The following is a 17966-nucleotide window of genomic DNA, read 5'->3' as shown; positions in this document are numbered from 1 at the left end:
AAGTAGTCAAAAGACTTTGAGGCCCAGCATTCCAACTGCACAGCATTCTAATCTCCCCTGCTTTAATCTGGGGGCCTCGTCCATGCAGTGGATTAAGAACCCTAAACTACTGTCCAGAGGGAGCTTGACTCACTATTCCAAGGAAAATGAGAAAGCAAAGGGGCTGAGGAGATGAATGAAGAGCAACGGAATCAGAGGAAGAGATGCAGAGGAAAGAAATGCTGGCTTGAAAATTGGAGTCTGAAATACAAATGTGCATGTGAATGGGGGCATGTTAGAGACAACAGAGATTTTAATAAATGGTGCCCTCTAGACATGCACACACACACACGCACACACCCCTGGCTGCCAGCAACAGACAGCCTAGCCTCTACCTCTCTTGCTCTTTCAGGTTCTGGAAAAAGGAATTTGGCTTTCAAATACATGCTGAATTTCCCATTGCCATGCCATGTCCCTGGTTCTCTACAATGCATGTAATTCCAGCTGTTTGGCTGCAGCTCAAGAGTCACTGGAGTGCAAAAGTCTTCACACATGTGTTCTTGCTTATTTGCCTGGGTATGAGAGGGAGGATTTCTGAAGGATCCAGAAATCTAGCATTGATTGGGCAATATGAGGGGTTGCTTGGGACAGCAAGGACAAATAGTGTATGACACACCATGCAGACACATAGTATACACACAACACATTCACACACTGCACAGTACACTACATGTATGTCATATATACTATGGACACAACAGATACACACTGCACACGCATATATAGCCAGCTGACCTTAAGGAAGAGAAACCTAGTGTTAGGAATGGTTTGACTTAAACACTTGTGAGGATCTAAGGAAAACTACACATCCTAGGATTACAATGTTTTTCAATCATTCGATCCAAGCTCTCCGTTTTATAGGCAAAGAAGTGGGGGTTTAGCTGAAAGTGGGAGCATGTGTTCTCATTCCTAGACTGGAGTTATCTTCTCAGATCTTCGTGCTAGGGAGGCCCCACTGTGCCTCTACTAGTTTTAGAAATATACATGTGAATTAATACTTCAGCACTGGTTACACACACACACACACACACACACACTCCCTTCCTCACCTGTGCAACTGCTGTTTTAACTTAACTCTAGAAAAATAACATGAAAAAAATTGTTGCTTTCAGATCAGAGCAAGGTGAGAAAATGGACACAATCAAGTTCTCTTGTCAGCCAGATGTCCCTCACTTCCCCACACTCAGAGGTCAACCTTCCTTTTGGTGCCCAAAAGACACAGTCCTTGCACCACAGACTCCAGGAAGCTGGCCTTTCCCTGGATCTTCTCCACAGGCTCCTTGGGACTCCTCAGGAACGCAAACCCACAGATTTTGCCGTGCAAGGCTGCTGCCCAGGAGCCATGCTAGTCACTTGCCATTTCGTAACTGGCTTCTCCAGGTGACAGACATTCTCCCCTTACTAGTCCCCCCGAGCTTGGCTGGACAGGGCACGAACCTGCCTACTCAATTGAGAGAGCTTTGGAATCCTGGAGCCCAGTGAGAGAAAATAACCATTTCCCCTCATCTTCGTCTTCCAGGGCCTCAGGCTGCTTCAGGTCAGTTAATCATCATCTACAGAGATGCGCTCTGCCCACCGTGAGGAACCTCTTGCCCCTGTAACTAGGAAGGGTTTCCCCACAGTCCAGCCCCACCCAAGTTCCTCTGCTGGCTCTTCTCTTCGCCATCCCTGCCCCTCTGGGAGCCAAGGGCCCCTTTGCTGTGGAGGGAATTACAAGTGCCCTAGGCTCTTGCTGGGGGTTGAGCAGTCTGTACAGTGTGGTGTGACTGGAGCTCCGTAGTCACTGGGCATGGGACGGTGTCTTCTGTTGCTGATGGACAGAGAAGGACTGCCACGTGGCTCCTATGCCTAGCAGCAAATGGTGTTCTCACTCAGCTGGTGCCAGATGGTGGGGTCTCCTCATAGGAAGCTCCCCCTAGCTCCCTCCCCTCCAGTACAGGAAACTCCTGAGTATGCTCCCTGGAATACAGAGGGCAGGCAAGATGGCATCCCTCTCTCATTACTTTCCTTTCTTTGCATGGTATAAACTCTGTGCCCCATGGCCCTTAAAGCTCTGTCTTCTGATTTGCAAGAACCTGGTGATATAGTTTGGATATTTGTCCCCTCCAAATCTTATGTGATATTGATCCCCAATGTTGGAGGTGGGGCCTAGAGGGAGGTTTGTGTCCTGGGGGCAAATCCCTTCCGAATGGCTTGGCACCCTCTCCGTGGTAATGACGGAGTTTTTGCTCTATTAGTTCCTACAAGATCTGATTGCTTAAAAGAGCCTGGCGCTGCCCTCCACTCTCCCTGTTGCTCCCTCTGTCACCATGCAACATGCCAGTTCCTCTTTGCCTTCTGCCATGAATGGAAGCTTCCTGAGGTCCTCACCAGAAGCAGACACTGATGCCATGCTTCTTGTACAGCCTGCAGAACTGTGAGCCAAATAAACTTTTCTTTATAAATTACCCACCCTCGGGTATTCTTTTCTTTTTTTTTTTTTTGAGATGGAGTCTCACTCTGTCTCCCAGGCTGGAGTGCAGTGGCGCGATCTCAGCTCACTGCAACCTCCACCTCCCGGGTACATGCCATTCTCCTGCCTCAGCCTCCTGAGTAGCTGGGACTACAGGCACCCACCACCACACCTGGCTAATTTTTTGTATTTTTAGTAGAGATGAAGTTTCACTGTGTTAGCCAGGTTGGTCTCGATCTCCTGACCTCATGATCTACCCACCTCGGCCTCCCAAAGTGCTGGGATTACAGGCGTGAGCCACCGCACCCGGCCCAGGTATTCTTTTATAAGAATGCAGACTAAGCATTTTATAGCAAAACAGACTAAGACACCTGGTTTGGAAGTTTTTAAAACAGCTCCATATTTTTATTTTTTTCTCTTTGTGTTCCTACTAAAACAAGCTCACTAAAGGAAGGAACCAGAATGCAAGGGAAGAAAAGAACAGCACAAAGATTAATATTTCAAGATTTCCTTTCTTTGCACATTTTAATGTAGAGCTCTTCAGAGATTCATTGCCCTAATTTTGGGGTCCAATCTCAGAGTACCCCTGTATGCTCTTCTCAACGATGACCAGTAACTTGAGAAACCAGGAGATAGGAAACTTGACCAGAGCCAACTGTGAGAATGAAATCTGATCATGATAAACACCAGAGTCATTGACACAGAGTAGAATCTAAACCTCTCTGAACTTCATTTTTATCATCTGCAAAATGTAGATAACTGTTAGGTACAGAGGTTAATTTCATGTGGAAATTTCATGGCTTGCACATAGTAGATGTTCAATAAATATTCACTAAACTTCAAAACACTTTATTTTTGCAGGAATCTGAATTATGCCCAGTAATGCCTAGGTTCAGATTAATGATTACAAAAGCAGCACTGTAATTCCTTATTTAAAATATATCGTGTATATAGTGTGTAACTTTACCCTTTTCCCTGGAGGCCTTAGTATCAGTCTTCAAATCAAGTACTTGATTTTATGTTCACATTTTTTTTTCTCTTTCATTTCACAAAGGTGGAAGTGATGGCTTCAGAATCTCTGTATAGAAGGTTTCAATTGGATTAAAAGGAGGCTTGAGACTTGAAGTTGCATTTACATAAAACACAGCTGCTATAAATATTCATGTGCAGGTTTCTGTGGGAACGTAAGTCTTGATTTCTCTCGGATAATAAATGCCCAGGAGTAGAATTGCTGGGTTGTATGGCAGTTGCATGTTTCATTTTATCAGAAATTGCCAAACATTTTTGCAGAATGACTGTATCACTTGACATTCCCACCAGTGGGATCCAGTTTCACTGCATTTCTCCTCACAGCATTTGGTAATATTTTTAATTTTAGCTGTTCTTATAGGTGTGTAGTAATATCCCATTGTGACTTTTAATTTGCATTTCTCTAATGGCTAATGGTGTTGAACATCTTTTCAGGTCTTATTTTCCATTTGTATGTCTTCTTTGGTGAAATGTCCCTTCATGTCTTGTACTCATTTTATAATTGGATTTTTGGGGGTTTTACTATTGAGTTTCAAGAGTTCTTTATATATTCTAGATACTAGTCTTTGTCAGATGTGTGGTTTGCAAACATTTTTTCTCCCACTCCATAATTTGTCTTTTTGTCCTCTTAACAGGGCCTTTTGCAGAACAAAAATTTTTATATTATTATTATTGTATATGTATTTTTTGAGACAGGGTCTCACTCTGTCACCCAGGCTGGAGTGCAGTGGCAGGACCTTAGCTCACTCAGCCTCCAGAGTATCTGGAACTACTGGCGTGTACCACCAAGCCCAGCTAATTTTTTGTCTTTATGTAGAGGCAGGGTTTTACCATGTTGCCCAGGCTGGTCTCAAACTCCTGAGCTCAAGTGATCTGCTGGCCTCAGCCTCCCAAAGTGTTGGGATTACAGGCGTGAGCTACCATACCCAGCAAAAGTTTTTAATTTTGATGAAATCCAATTTATTAATTTTTACTTTTATAGATGAGCTTTTGTTGTCAAGACTAAGAACTCTCTGCCTAACTCCAGGTCCGGAAGATTTTTTCCTATGTTTCTTCCTAAAAGTTTCATAATTTTATATTTAGGTCTATAACCCATTTTTTAGTTAATTTTTGTATAATACATACAACTTAGGTTGAGGTTTTTGTTTCGTTTTGTTTGCGTACAGATGTCCAATTGCTACAGCACTATTTATTGAAATCTATTTACCATCACTGAACTGCTTTTGCATCTTGTCAAAAATCAGTTGGGCATATTTGTGTGAGTTTATTTTTGAGTTCTCTTGATTATTATCATTATATAATACATCTTGAAATCCAATAGACCAATTTCTACTACTTAATTTTCCTTTTTCAAAATTTTTAATCTATTCTACTTCCTTTGCTTTCTCATATAAAATTTAGAATACTTTTATCTATATCTACAAAATTCTTCTGGAATTTTAATAGAAATTGAGTTTATCCTGTATATCAGTTTAGGGATAACCGATATTTTCACTATGTTATCCTCCAATCCATGAACATGATATGGCCCTTTGATGTCTTTATTTAGATCTTTGATGTCTTTCATCAGTGTTGTATAGTTTTCACCATACAGTCCTGTATGTGTCATATTAGATTTATACCTAAATATTTCTCATTTGTTGAGCAATTATAAATGGCATTTTATTTTTAATTTCAGTGTACATGTGTTCATCTCCAGTATATAGAAATATAAGGCATGTTATTTTGCATCTTCCATCCTATGACCTTGTTGAACTTATTACTTCTAGGATTTTTTTTGTAGATTCCTTGAATTTTCTGCATAGTCAATCACATTAGCTGCATATAGAAATAATTTTATTTCTCCTTTACTGATCCATATACCTTTTATTTCTTGCATTATTAATTGAATAGAACTTCCAGTACTATTTTGAATAAGAATATTGAGAGTGGACTTCCTTACCTTATTCCCAGTCTTAGGAAGAAAGCATCCAGTCTTTCACCATTAAATATAATTGCAATAGAATTATTTTGGTAGATGTTCTTTAACATGTTGAAAAAGTTCCCCTTTATTTATATTTTTGGGGTTTTCGTAACCATTAAAAGATGTTAAATACTCTCAAATACTGTTTCTGCAGCAATTGATATAATCATGTGATTTTTAATTTCTGTCTGTTAATATGATATATTAAACTGATTTTTGGATATTGAACCAGGCTTGCCTCCCTGGAATAATCCCCATTTGGTCATGACGTGTAATCATTTTTATGTTGCTGAATTCTATTTGCCAGTTTTTGAGGGATTTTTGTATCTATCACAGGAGACATTGTTCTGTGTTTTATTTTTTTTCACTCTTTTGTCTTGTTTGGGTATAAGGTAACTGTAACTTCATAAAATTAATGGAGATATATTTCCTCCTTTTGCATATTCTGGGAGACATTGTACAGAATTTGTATTAATTCTTCCTTAAACATTTGGTGGAATTCTGTGATGAAAATATCTGGGTCTGGAGATTTCTTTGGGGAGAGTTTTAAACATTTCTAATTTAATGTCCTTAAAGTTATAGGGCTATTTAAATGATCTATTTCATATTGAGTGAGTTATAGTTTTTTTTTTTCAAAGTATCAGTCCATTTCACTTCAGTTGTCAAATTTATATATGTAGAGTTGTTCATAGTATTCCCTTATTATCCTTTTGATGCCTTCAGGGTCTTCCTTGAGGTCTTCAGAGATACGCCATTTTATTCCTGATATTGATAATATGTGCCTTCTCTCTTTTTTCCTTGTAAGTCTTGATAGAGGCTTGTCAATCTTATTGATTCCTTTAAAGAAACAGCTTTTTGTTTCATTGATTTTCTCTATTGCCTTTCTGTTTTTGTTTTTATTGATTTCTGCTCTCATCTCTACTAGTTCATTTCTTTGTCTTGTTTTGGGTTTATTCTGCTCCTCTTTTTAAAGTTTGGTCATGGGAGCTTAGATTATGTATTTGAGACTTTTCCTCTTTCTAATGTATGCATTAAATTTCCCTCTCAGCACTTCTTTAGCTATGTCCCACAAATTTTGACATGTTGTATTTTCATCTTCATGTAGTTCAATGTATTCTTGTTTCCCCTTGAGACTTCCTCTTTGACCCATGGATTCTTTAGAAGGGCTCTTTCATCTCCAAATTTAACGGAAATGTTATTTCCAAAATAACAGAAAGTTTTCCTTTCCGTTATTTATTTTTAATTTTATTCCATTGTGTTCAGAGAACACACTGTATGATTTAATTATCTTAAATTTGTTGAGGTTTGTTTTACGGCCTAGGATATGATCTATATTGGCATATGATCCACATGCACTTGAAAGGAATGAATTTTCAGCTGTGTTTGGGTGAAGTGTTCTTCAAATGTTGACTAAATTCTGTTAGTTGATTGTATTGTTGAGTTCTTTTTTTTTTTTTTTTTTGAGACCGAGTCTCACTCTGTCACCAGGCTGAAGTGCAATGGCATGATCTTGGCTCACTGCAACCTCCGCCTCCTGGGTTTAAGCGATCCTCCTGCCTCAGCCTCCTGAGTAGCTGGGACTACAGGCGCGCACTACCACACCTAGCTAATTTTTTGTATTTTTAGTGGAAACAGGGTTTCACCATGTTGGCCAAGCTGGTCTCAAACTCCTGACCTCGTGATCCACCCGCCTCAGCCTCCCAAAGTGCTGGGATTACAGCGTAAGCCACTGCGCCCAGCCTTGTTGAGTTCTTTTACATCCTTGCTGATTTACTCTCTGGTAGTTGTATCAATTGTTGAAATAAAGATATTGAAGTCTCCAACTATAATTGTGGATTTGTCTATTTCTCTGTTCAGTTCTATCAGTTTTCGTTTCACGTATTTTTCAGCTCTGTTGTTTGTTGCATACACATTTAGGATGCTATGTCTTCTTGGTGGATTGATTCTTTTGTTATTATCAATATTCCCTGTGTCTGGTAATTTTCTTTCTTCTGAAGAGTACGGTATTTAATATTAATATAGTTAATCCTTCTTTTCTTTATTTAATATTTACGTGATTTTTTTCCATCCTTTTAGGTTCACCTTATATCATTTTATTTGAAGTAAGTTTCTTCTAGACAGCATATAGTTGGTCATGTTTTTAATTCACTCTGGCAATCTCTGCCTTTTAATTAGTGTATTTAGAAAACTTACATTTAATGTAATTATGGATGTTTTAGGGTTTATGTCTGCCATTTTATTTTTTCTCTCTTTCATCTCTCTGTTTTTTCCCCTCCCTTCTTTTGGCTTACTTGAATATTCTTTAGAATTCTATTTTGATTTATCTATAGTATTTTTAGTATATCTCTTTATATAGCTTTTATGGTGGTTGCTCTAAGTGTTACATCATATACATATAACTTCTTATAGTCTACTAGTATAATAATTTTAATAGTTCAATAAAGGATAAAAACTCTACCTTCCTCTAGATTTCTTTTTTCTTTTCTTTTTTTGAGATGGAGTTTTGCTCTTGTCACCCAGGCTGGAGTGCAATGGCATGATCTTGGCTCACTGCAACCTCCGCCTCCCAGGTTCAAGCGATTCTCCTGCCTCAGCCTCCCAAGTAGCTGGGATTACAGGCATGTGCCACCATACCCGGCTAATTTTTGTATTATTAGTAGAGACAGGGTTTCACCATGTTGGCCAGGCTGGTCTCAAACTCCTGACCTCAAATGATCCGCCCACCTTGGCCTCCCGAAGTGCTGGGATTACAGGTGGGAGCCACCATGCCTGGTCTAGATTTCTTTACCCTCCCACATTTACAATATGATCATCTCAAATATTCATACATTCTAGAACCATATTATATAGTGTTATTATTTTTGCTTCAACCATAGAATGTAATTTGGAAAACTCAAGATGAGAAGGAAAGCCTATTATATTTACCCATATGTTTGCTTATAGTGTTCTTCCTTCCTTCCTTCCTGATATTACAAGTTTCCTTCTTTTGTTGTTTCCTCTCTATTTAAAAAACTTTCTTTAGCCATTTTTTTATGGTAGATTTGCTGGTGACAAATTCTCTTAATTTTCATTCATCTGAGAATATCTTGATTTTCATTTCACTCCTGAAAGAGAGTTTTGCAAGATGCTGGGTGGTTGGTTCTTTTCTTTCAGCACTTGAAAAATGTTGTACCACTTCCTTCTGGTTCCCCTGACTTCTGACCAGAAATCTGCTGTCATTCTAACTGCTTTCTCCTTCAGGTAAAATGTCCATTTTCTCAGCCTTCAAGATTTTTTCATTGTCTTTAGTTTTCAGAAGCTTAATTATAATTGTGAGTTGGTGTGAATTCCTTCAGATATATTCTGTTTGGGGTTCACTCAGCTTCTTGAATCTGTAGGATTATATCTCTTGCCAAATTTAGAAAGTTTTCGGCCATTATTTTTTCAAGTACATTTTTAGCTCTGCCCTCGTCTTGTCTCCTTCTGGGGCTCTGATGACACAAATGTTAAAGCTCTTATTTTAGTCCCACAGGCCTCTGAGACTGTTTCTTTTTCTTCCAGCCTATTTTTCTCTCAGTTTTTCAAACAGTAATTTCTGTTATTCTTTCTTCTACTTCACTGATTATTTCTTCTGTCTCCTCCATTCTGCTGTCTCTTTCATTCTGCTTTTCACTAAGTTTCTTGTTTTCATTCTGTATTATTCAGTTCATTTAGTTCTTCTTTGTATGCTTCTATTTCTTCTATTTCTTTTCTGTGACTTTCTGTTTCTTTGCTGAGGTTTTCAATTTTTTCATTTGTTTCAAGTGTGTCCCTGATTGCTATTGCTGCTTTTATCATGGCTGCTTAAAATTTGTCAGATAATTCTAGCATCACTGTCATCTCAATGTTGGCTTCTATGAATTGCCTTTTTCATTCAGTTTGAGAGCTTTCTGGTTCTTGGTATGATAAGTGGTCCTGGATATGTTCATATTATGTTCATATTATGAGACTGGATCTTATCTAAACTTGGTTCTACTGACTTTTTCTGATACAGTTCTGGTAGGTGAAAGAGAGGAATGCTGCCTTATTCTTCCTAGGTGGGGGTAGAAGTCCTGGTTTCCCACTTAGCTAACAAATAGTTGAGCATGGAGGGTATCTTTATTGCTGCTGGGCAGGGTGGGAATTCTAGCTCCTCACATGGCCATTAGACACAGTGGTGGAGATGGCCCATTGCGCTGAGTGATGGTGAAAGTCCTTATCATTCACTAGGCCCCCTCTGATACCATCCCAGCAAAGAGGGGGAGAGGTACCTCATTATGGCCAGGTGGGGATAGAAGTGTTTAATCAAGGTCACAAAGTTAGTGAGTCATGAAGTTGGAATTTAGGCCCAGGCATCTTAGTCTCCAAAGCCCAAGGTATTAACTACACCATCAAAATGCTGTGAGCTGTGATTATAACTACATACAAATATTTGTATATATATCCAAAGACTGGAGAGTTATAGAGAGATGAGAAAAGTAATTCAACTAGAGTGATGAAATATGACCACCTTTTTTTTTTTTTTTTTGAGACGGAGTTTCACTCTGTTGTCAGGCTGGAGTGCAGTGGCATGATCTCGGCTCACTGCAACCTCCGCCTGCTGGGTTCAAGTCATTCTCCTGCCTCAGCCTCTTGAGTAGCTGGGACTACAGGTGCATGCCACCATGCCCAGCTAATTTTTGTATTTTTAGTAGAGACAGGTTTTCACCATGTTGGCCAGGATGGTCTTGATCTCTTGACCTCGTGATCCGCCTGCCTTGGCCTCCCAAAGTGCTGGGATTACAGGCGTGAGCCACCACCCCCGGCCGTGACCACCTTTTTTATTATAAAAATATTTTAAAATACTTCTGCCTCCAAGAAGATGAAGTAGAGTTACTTTTCTCTATTCTGCTAGGTACAACTAAAAATTCTGGATATTATATATGAAAAAACATTTTTAAAAACTCTGAAAGGTAGAGAGAAGGCAGACTACAAATCATAGGATCAGGAGAACAACATGGGTGCCTGGTTTTGGCTTAATCTCCAGAAGCCTTCATTTCCTGATCTAATGTGGATACTAATAGTACCTCAAAGACTGTTGAGAGGATTTGGTGAAATAATGAATGTTGAATACTTGGCACAGAGCTTGCCCTGTAGGAAGTACTTAATGTTAGAACTATCATTATTATTAGCATAATATAATGTCACTGTCAGTCCAAATACTGGCTTTTAAGGCAAGAAAATTCCTGTTCCCTGTGAGCTGTTTTATCATCTTTAAGTTTAGTATTTCCATTTGGAGTGATCCCATTAACATCTATGAGGCTGTAGATTTTGAAGCCTCTTTCTGAAGCTTGTGTTGTCCAATCATTCTAAATTACAGTCTACTGGCTCCATCAGAATGATCTGGAGTCCTTGGTACAAATACATATTCCCAGGACCCACCCCAACCTACTGAATTGGAAAGTCTGGGGTAGACCCACCATAATTTCGTCCCTTCCTTTTTTTTTTTTTTTTTTTTTTTTTGAGACGGAGTCTCACTCTGTCACCCAGGCTGGAGTGCAGTGGCGCGATCTCGGCTCACTGCAAGCTCCGCCTCCCAGGTTCACACCATTCACCGGCCTCAGCCTCCCCAGTAGCTGGGACCACAGGCACCTGCCACCACGCCCGGCTAATTTTTTTGTATTTTTAGTAGAGACAGGGTTTCACCATGTTAGCCAGGATGGTCTCGATCTCCTGACCTCATGATCCGCCCGCCTTGGCCTCCCAAAGTGCTGGGATTACAGGCATGAGCCACCGCGCCCGGCCATCTCGTCCCTTCTTAACATTCCTTGACTGCTCCCATTTGCTTCTTCTTTTGCTTTCTTACTGACTTCTGAGATTTGAAATGCTACTTTCTTATTTGCTTCTGAGATTCTGGCATAGTAAAACTTCCTTCAAGCAAGGAATAAATTCTACTATCCACATACCTGAATGGGATCAAATAATGGCATTACATACTGTTTTGTTTCTATTTGAAAGTTAAACTATTTAAGTTCAATAGTTCTCAATAACATTCAAAAACTGAATGATGTGAGACCTCTGATTAACAATCTTGCATCTATTTGTAAAGTCTCATATCATCAGCCACTCTAAAGTATCTTAATGCCAGAATATTTGCGCTGAATATTTTCCATGTTTTTTTCCAGATCCACTTACCTTTCTTTTTCATTCCGCTTAGGGCTTCAGGTGGCTGACCTTTGTGGATTGCATTAACTGCCTTCTGGCAGTTGGGCTCAACTAATTGGATGCCATGCCAAGACACAAGAGGGTGAGTGGAAATCATCAAGGCCAAGATACTCATTTCCTTCCCTCTCTACTAGGTCATCATGCGTTAACTGTCTCCCATTCAAAGGCCACAGCTCCTGTCTGTCAGCCCTTTCATACAACTATCTGTCTGAGTCCATTACCTTGAGTCCTCTTATGACCTATTCAGGCCTAGAAGTGATACCATTGTTGCCAACCCTGGAGTACTGCACCATCCCTTGTTAGTTTTCCTTAACATGACCACACCTTTGTAAACGCTCCCTTTATTGAACACGCCTCACCATGTTCAAGACTAACATCTTAACTGACAGAATATCCTATCCAATTCTTCCATTTTCTTTCAACACTCCAAGGGCAACTCCCATAAGCCTTTCATTTTTCAAAGTAAACAAATGTTTCATCAACAAGTTTACCTTTGTACTAATATCAATAATACTCTAAGATGCAATCAGTAAAACAAATATTCAACATTTAGCCTAAACTGTTATTTTAAAAAACACCACACAAATTAAGCAACAATGAACTTAGTATATTGCCAGTCAGTTCCCCCTATACTGGCAAAAACATAAAAAATGACATTACTAGTTGGTGAGGAGATAGTAAAGCTGGTACATATACTTGAAGTATATTCATACCTCAAGAGGTATAATCCTTGAAAACTGTTAATTGGTATAACCTTTGAAAAGCCATTCAGCAATATGTTTTGAAAATCATTCACTATACTTTTGATCCAATAATTCTGCTGCTGAATAGTTCATCCAAAATAAAGTAATTTAAAAAAATCAAGTGGCTTGGGAAGAAATAAATAAATAAAATTAAATGGCTTAGGAGAAAATAGGTAAATAAAATTAAAGGGCTATATTAGTGTTTAAGTTAATTTAATCATTACTTAAAACAGAAAACAACACTGGAAGCAACTCAAATATCCACTTACTGAAAAATTGCTGAGCAAATAAAATAAGAAAGTTAAGTAACAGTAAGAGAACATTCTTATCATGTAATGCTAAACTGAAAAGCATACTACAAAATTGTATTGATGCTATATCTATGTAAAATGATATATGCATGTGGTCAAAAACTAAAATCAAACATTTAAAATAAAGATAATTTTTTTTCGAGACAGGGTCTTGTTCTATTGCCCAAGCTGGGTTGCTGTGGCACAATCTCAGCTCACTGCAGCCTCAATCTCCTAGGCTCAAGCAATCCTCCTACCTCAGCCTCCCGAATAGCTGTCTAATCCTCTCACCACACCTGGATAATTTTTTTTTTTTTTTTTTTTTTGGAGAGATGGAGTCTCTTTCTCCCTGTTCTTAATGCAGGGAGGAGTCCTGCATTAAGTTTAACCAGTTTTTTTAATACAGAACTCCTCAGCTTTTATTATGCAATTATATGGTGTGAATTTTCAAGAGGGACGGATATAGCATGTGTAGTTCTCAAACTTACCTGACCCTGGAACGTTCTCTTGTGAAACATCTCGTTGCCCTGAGGTTCTGAGGAAGCTTCCAGGAAAGAGTAGCCTATAAGATAAATTCCAAACTCCTAAACCTGGCCCCAAGGTACCCTATACCCAATCTGCCTTTCCAGACTTGTCACGTGCATGAGTCCCAAACACCCTACTCAGATGAAGCTATTTGCTGTCCTACCAATACTTACTGTTCGCTCTCAGCTGGGGTGGAAAAAGCATTATGGTGCAAGTCAAACGAGAATCCACCATTGGACTTGTCTGGATTCTTGTCCTCTCAATTCACAGGCCCATTTCTATTTACCAACTAAAATGTATGTTTACATGATTTAGACTAGAGCCTTAACTGAAAAAAAAAGTCTAGGTTCTCCCTCTATGCTAAAGAATGGTATCAATAACGTGCCCACATATTCACCTGCACATTCACAGATGCGTGCACACTAAGTAAGCTTGATTATTTGGTGTTACAGAGTAAGAAACTGATTTTTGTTTTTGATGCTCTTATTTGTTTACTAAAGAAACTTACAAGATTGGATTGCTGGGGGGAGGAGAGGAAGAGAGAACCTATGTAATACATATGGACTGGGCGCCATGGCTCATGCCTATAATCCCACCACTTTGGGAGGCCGAGGTGGGAGGATCACTTGAGCCCACGAGTTCATGGCCAGCCTGGGCAACATAGGGAGACGTTGTCTCTACAAAAAAAATTTAAAAATTAGCCGGGTGTTGTGGTATGTGCCTGTAATCCCAGCTACTTGGGAGGCTGAGATGGGAGGGGAACATTGCTTGAGCCAGGGAGGTTGAGGTTGCAGTGAGCTGTGATTGCACCACTGCACTCCAGCCTGGGTGTCAGGGCAAGACCCTGTCTCCAAAACAAGAAATAAATATGGCCAGGAGTATACAGACAGACTCCATCAAGCTTTCTTCCACTAAATCTGAGACCATCAGACAAATACCTTCTTGCTTTTGGATCATAGTTACCATTAAAGCAACTCAATGATTAAGAGAGGAATTTCAGAGCTTTTTTGTTTTCTTTTGGTTGACCAAACCAACTGGATGTTTGAAAATCGGTCTCCTTCAAACCCCAAGTGCAGTTACTTCTTGGGGCAATTGAACCACTCTTGTTTAGAACAAGGGCTCCTTAGGTAAGCATACTGCTCTTAGTTAGGTTACGTGTATCATGGTTTCTGCTGCACAAAACAGAAACCTGACTATGGTGGCTAAAACAAGTGGTTTATTCCCTTGAATAAGAAGCCTGGATGTCAGCTCTCCAGGGTTGGCCATCCAAGGATCAGACCCCTCTTACCTTTCTGTTTGTCCTCCTTATGTCTGTTGTGTTCCAGTAAGAAAGAAAGAGGAAGAACAAAGAGGAAAAGGCAAATGCCAACTTTTTATGAGGGAAAAAATGGCTTTTCTGAGAGTCCCATAAATTAGACCAATGAGATGTAAATCTCATCGGCCAGAATGACCTTACACTACTACCCTGAACAGCAAGGAAGTTTAGAGAACAGAGCCTTTTAGGGGACAAATTGCCACCCACCCCAAAATTGGTCCTGTTTGCAAGGAAGAAGGGGAGAATTAATATGAAGGAGTCAGCTGGAAGTATCACCAGAATGAAAGCACCAAGCTACCTACCCTGACAGGCAGAGCACTTGTATCTTCCATATGGACATATCTAAAAAGATTAGGCATCTAAACGAACAACCTGTGCTCTGTTTACCCACCTGTATTGAAAAGCATATATGTAACTAGTATAGCTTCCAGAGTTTCTTCTATATATAGCATTAAGCAAATTGCTTATACAGGGATTACTCAACATTCCTGAGATCACCTAGTTATTGAGCATTTAAAGCCAACTTTCGGCATATAAAATATAAAGCACGGTGTATTCTGAAAATCTCAATTCTCATAAAATCTGAATACATTGATGTGGAAAAACTGCTTTTGCCCAGAGCAAAAAGATTGGGAGACAGCGGAATGACAAGTTTTTGTCTATAATTTAGTGAGTTTCACTCATTCATGCATTTGCACACTACCTGAAAAGTAGAAGGATTGTCTCCCTTAGCTCGCTGTTGCTGAATCCCACTGAAACTATAGTTTTTCAGGGGGAATTGTTGCAAGAGTCCACTGTGAGTTTACTGTGTACTAAATGACTTAAACTTAAGAAGCTGGGCAAGCTTCAAACATAACCTTCTCAAACAAGGCAGACAAAAGAAATGTTAACAGCAAATAAATGGGCCAGCGAAAAAGAACAACTCATTCTTTCTGCAAGGGTTCAAGAGAAATAATCATTAAAGACATAATCACTTTCCAAAGAGCTTTATTGCAATTTCATGCAAGACTTTAGTGAAGCCAGGAGAATTGAGCTGGCATCTTTCTCCCTGCCTGTGACTCAGGCCAGGTAGCTCTTTTCAATAGCACTTGTTAATCTTGTTAAATCTTAAGTACCTCTTGGTTTTATGAGCCATGCTTACTTTCCCTTCTAGCCCTCATTGACCTTGCTGTCTTTGTGTGGCTTGAATGTCATCTCATGAAAGAAGTGCACAGTTAATTCTAGAACAACATCAGGCTGAAGAGTATGTATGTGGCCTGCATTTCAGGGTAGAAGCAGAGGATGAAGGTTCATATTGATGCCCATCAAATTCATTTTAGATCTATCTATGACCAGCTATATTTTAGAGGTTGAATTTTGGAGAGCTGGCTATTGTATTTTTGTCTTTGTTTTTTAGAAAGGGAAAATGAATTTGTCCTAAGGTTGTACAGGTGAGTGGAAATGCATCACGCATGGGAGTAGAAAATGAATTTAGTTGGTCCAGCCCCACTAGACAAAAACCTAGCAGTATCTATAGAACTATTAGATGTGTGTACCCTATGTTCCTGCAATTTCACCTCTTGCTGGTCAAATGCTTTGATTTTTATAAGAATGTGTCCTGACTCTTTGTTGAGTACAGCATTCTATGAAAGAGCTCACCTTTTGATACTGAATCCAGCTCTTGGAAGAGACAAGTGTTCTGGAAGCAGAGGTGGCTCCCAAACGCAGTGTCTGAGGATTAAATATAAGCATTTCAAAGTCCAGAAATAGCCTTTTTCCTTTTATCTTTTATTGACACGTAAGAATTATAGATATTTATGGAACATAGAGTGACATTTTGATTAGGGAAATGCAAATCAAAACCACAATCAAATATCTCACCCCAGTTGGAATGGCTATTATCAAAAAGACAAAAAAATAACAAATGCTGACGAGGATGCAGAGAAAAGGGAACTTATACACTGTTGGTGAGAATGTAAACTAGTGCAGCCACTATGGAGAACAGTCTGGAGGTTTCTCAAAAAACTAGCAATAGAACTACCATATGCTTCACCTTTTTTGTGCTCCCTGGAATATGGCTTATTTTCACTGGGTTCCACCAACTGTGCCCAGCTGAGAAGTGACTACAGGAAGGCAGTTCAGAATCACCAAGGGGTCAGTGGGGAATATGCAGGATTCCAAGACTCCTCTCCCTCCACCATTGCTGCCATCCCCACAGCTAGACAATGATCTTCCACACTTATTCCTGCTTCTGCCTTCATAAGGTTTGTCAGGTTTGGGAAAACATTTTTCAATAAAATGCTAGATTTCAGAAATAAGTTATTTACTCTCTCCCCAAACACAAACTGTTTACTCCAGGAAAAGCTAGGTTCCTCTGAAACCATGCTCATTTTCCAGAGGATGGTACTAGAAATATGTTATGCTCTGGATACACTTTGTCTCTTCACATTCTCTCAATTTGGCTTAGTGTAATAAATGAGCTTGGGTATCTACTCTAAGCAAGATCTGTTGTTGGCCTCATGAGTTATCTTCTAGTTGCTGTACATTACTTTTTAAACACCTCTGTAGTTGCTTTCCTTTGTGAATTATTTATAGTATTGTTATGCTGTGGGCTATAGGGCAAGTTTCTAAAATGGCTTTATGTGTTATAAAAATGGGCAAATGAATAAATCATGTTAAAATATCCACAAGAGAATGGAATAGAATATGTCTCAAGGGAAAGAACCTGTTAACATAAGGGTCAACGATGGTGACATAATCAGCTCAGTAACAAGAATAACCTTCATTCAGATCCCAGGTAGAATCCTTTAATCCCCCTGGCTCAGAGGACACATTTGGTCTGTTGGGAAGTTTATATGTCATGTTGCTGAATTTTATCCCGGCTGCCTATTTTTGCAGAGTGCTTACTACCAAGATTTTGTTCCAGCCTTTTGGACTATGTTTTATATACAAATAAAAGTAACAACGTATTAAAACAGAATTCTTCTACTGGGCTCAGAAAGGACACTTCACCAACTCCAGAAAAAGAATTTGAAGCCAGTTAATCCCACTGGAGCTAAAAGTCTTAAGGATAACTTTTACTACATGAACTCTTCTAGACAAAAATAGAATTGTAAGTTAGGGGGAAATGTGTATTCTGCATCATCCAAAATAAAATTTGCCATCCTTGGATTTCTTCCTTGCCTAAGCCCAGTCTTTAGAACAAGAAGTATAATTTCACAATGTAGGAAATGATTTTAAAATATCTTTGAAAGCTCGGGTGCAGTGGCTTACGCTTGTAATTCTAGCACTTTGAGAGGCCAAGGCAGGAGGATTGCTTGAGACCAAGAGTTGAAGACCAGCCTGGGCAACATAGTGAGACCTCGTCTCTACAAAAAATAAAGAAAATTTAAAAATTAGCTAGGCGTGGTGGCCCACGCATGTAGTCCTA

The 17966-nt window shown here is 39.4% G+C and overlaps 1 long non-coding RNA gene across 1 annotated transcript in view; it reads right to left on the bottom strand.

Moving 5' to 3' along the window:
- Window positions 1-17966, bottom strand: part of LOC129462707 (uncharacterized) — a 50820-nt gene that overhangs the window by 28966 nt on the left and 3888 nt on the right. Inside the window, exon 2 of the long non-coding RNA XR_008650923.2 lies at window positions 16196-16267. This is a non-coding gene — a long non-coding RNA (uncharacterized lncRNA). The remainder of the gene's footprint in view (window positions 1-16195; window positions 16268-17966) is intronic.

Source organism: Symphalangus syndactylus, chromosome 14 (assembly GCF_028878055.3).
Source record: "Symphalangus syndactylus isolate Jambi chromosome 14, NHGRI_mSymSyn1-v2.1_pri, whole genome shotgun sequence".
In the NCBI taxonomy this organism is placed as follows: domain Eukaryota; kingdom Metazoa; phylum Chordata; class Mammalia; order Primates; family Hylobatidae; genus Symphalangus; species Symphalangus syndactylus.
This window is presented reverse-complemented; position numbering and strand designations above follow the sequence as displayed.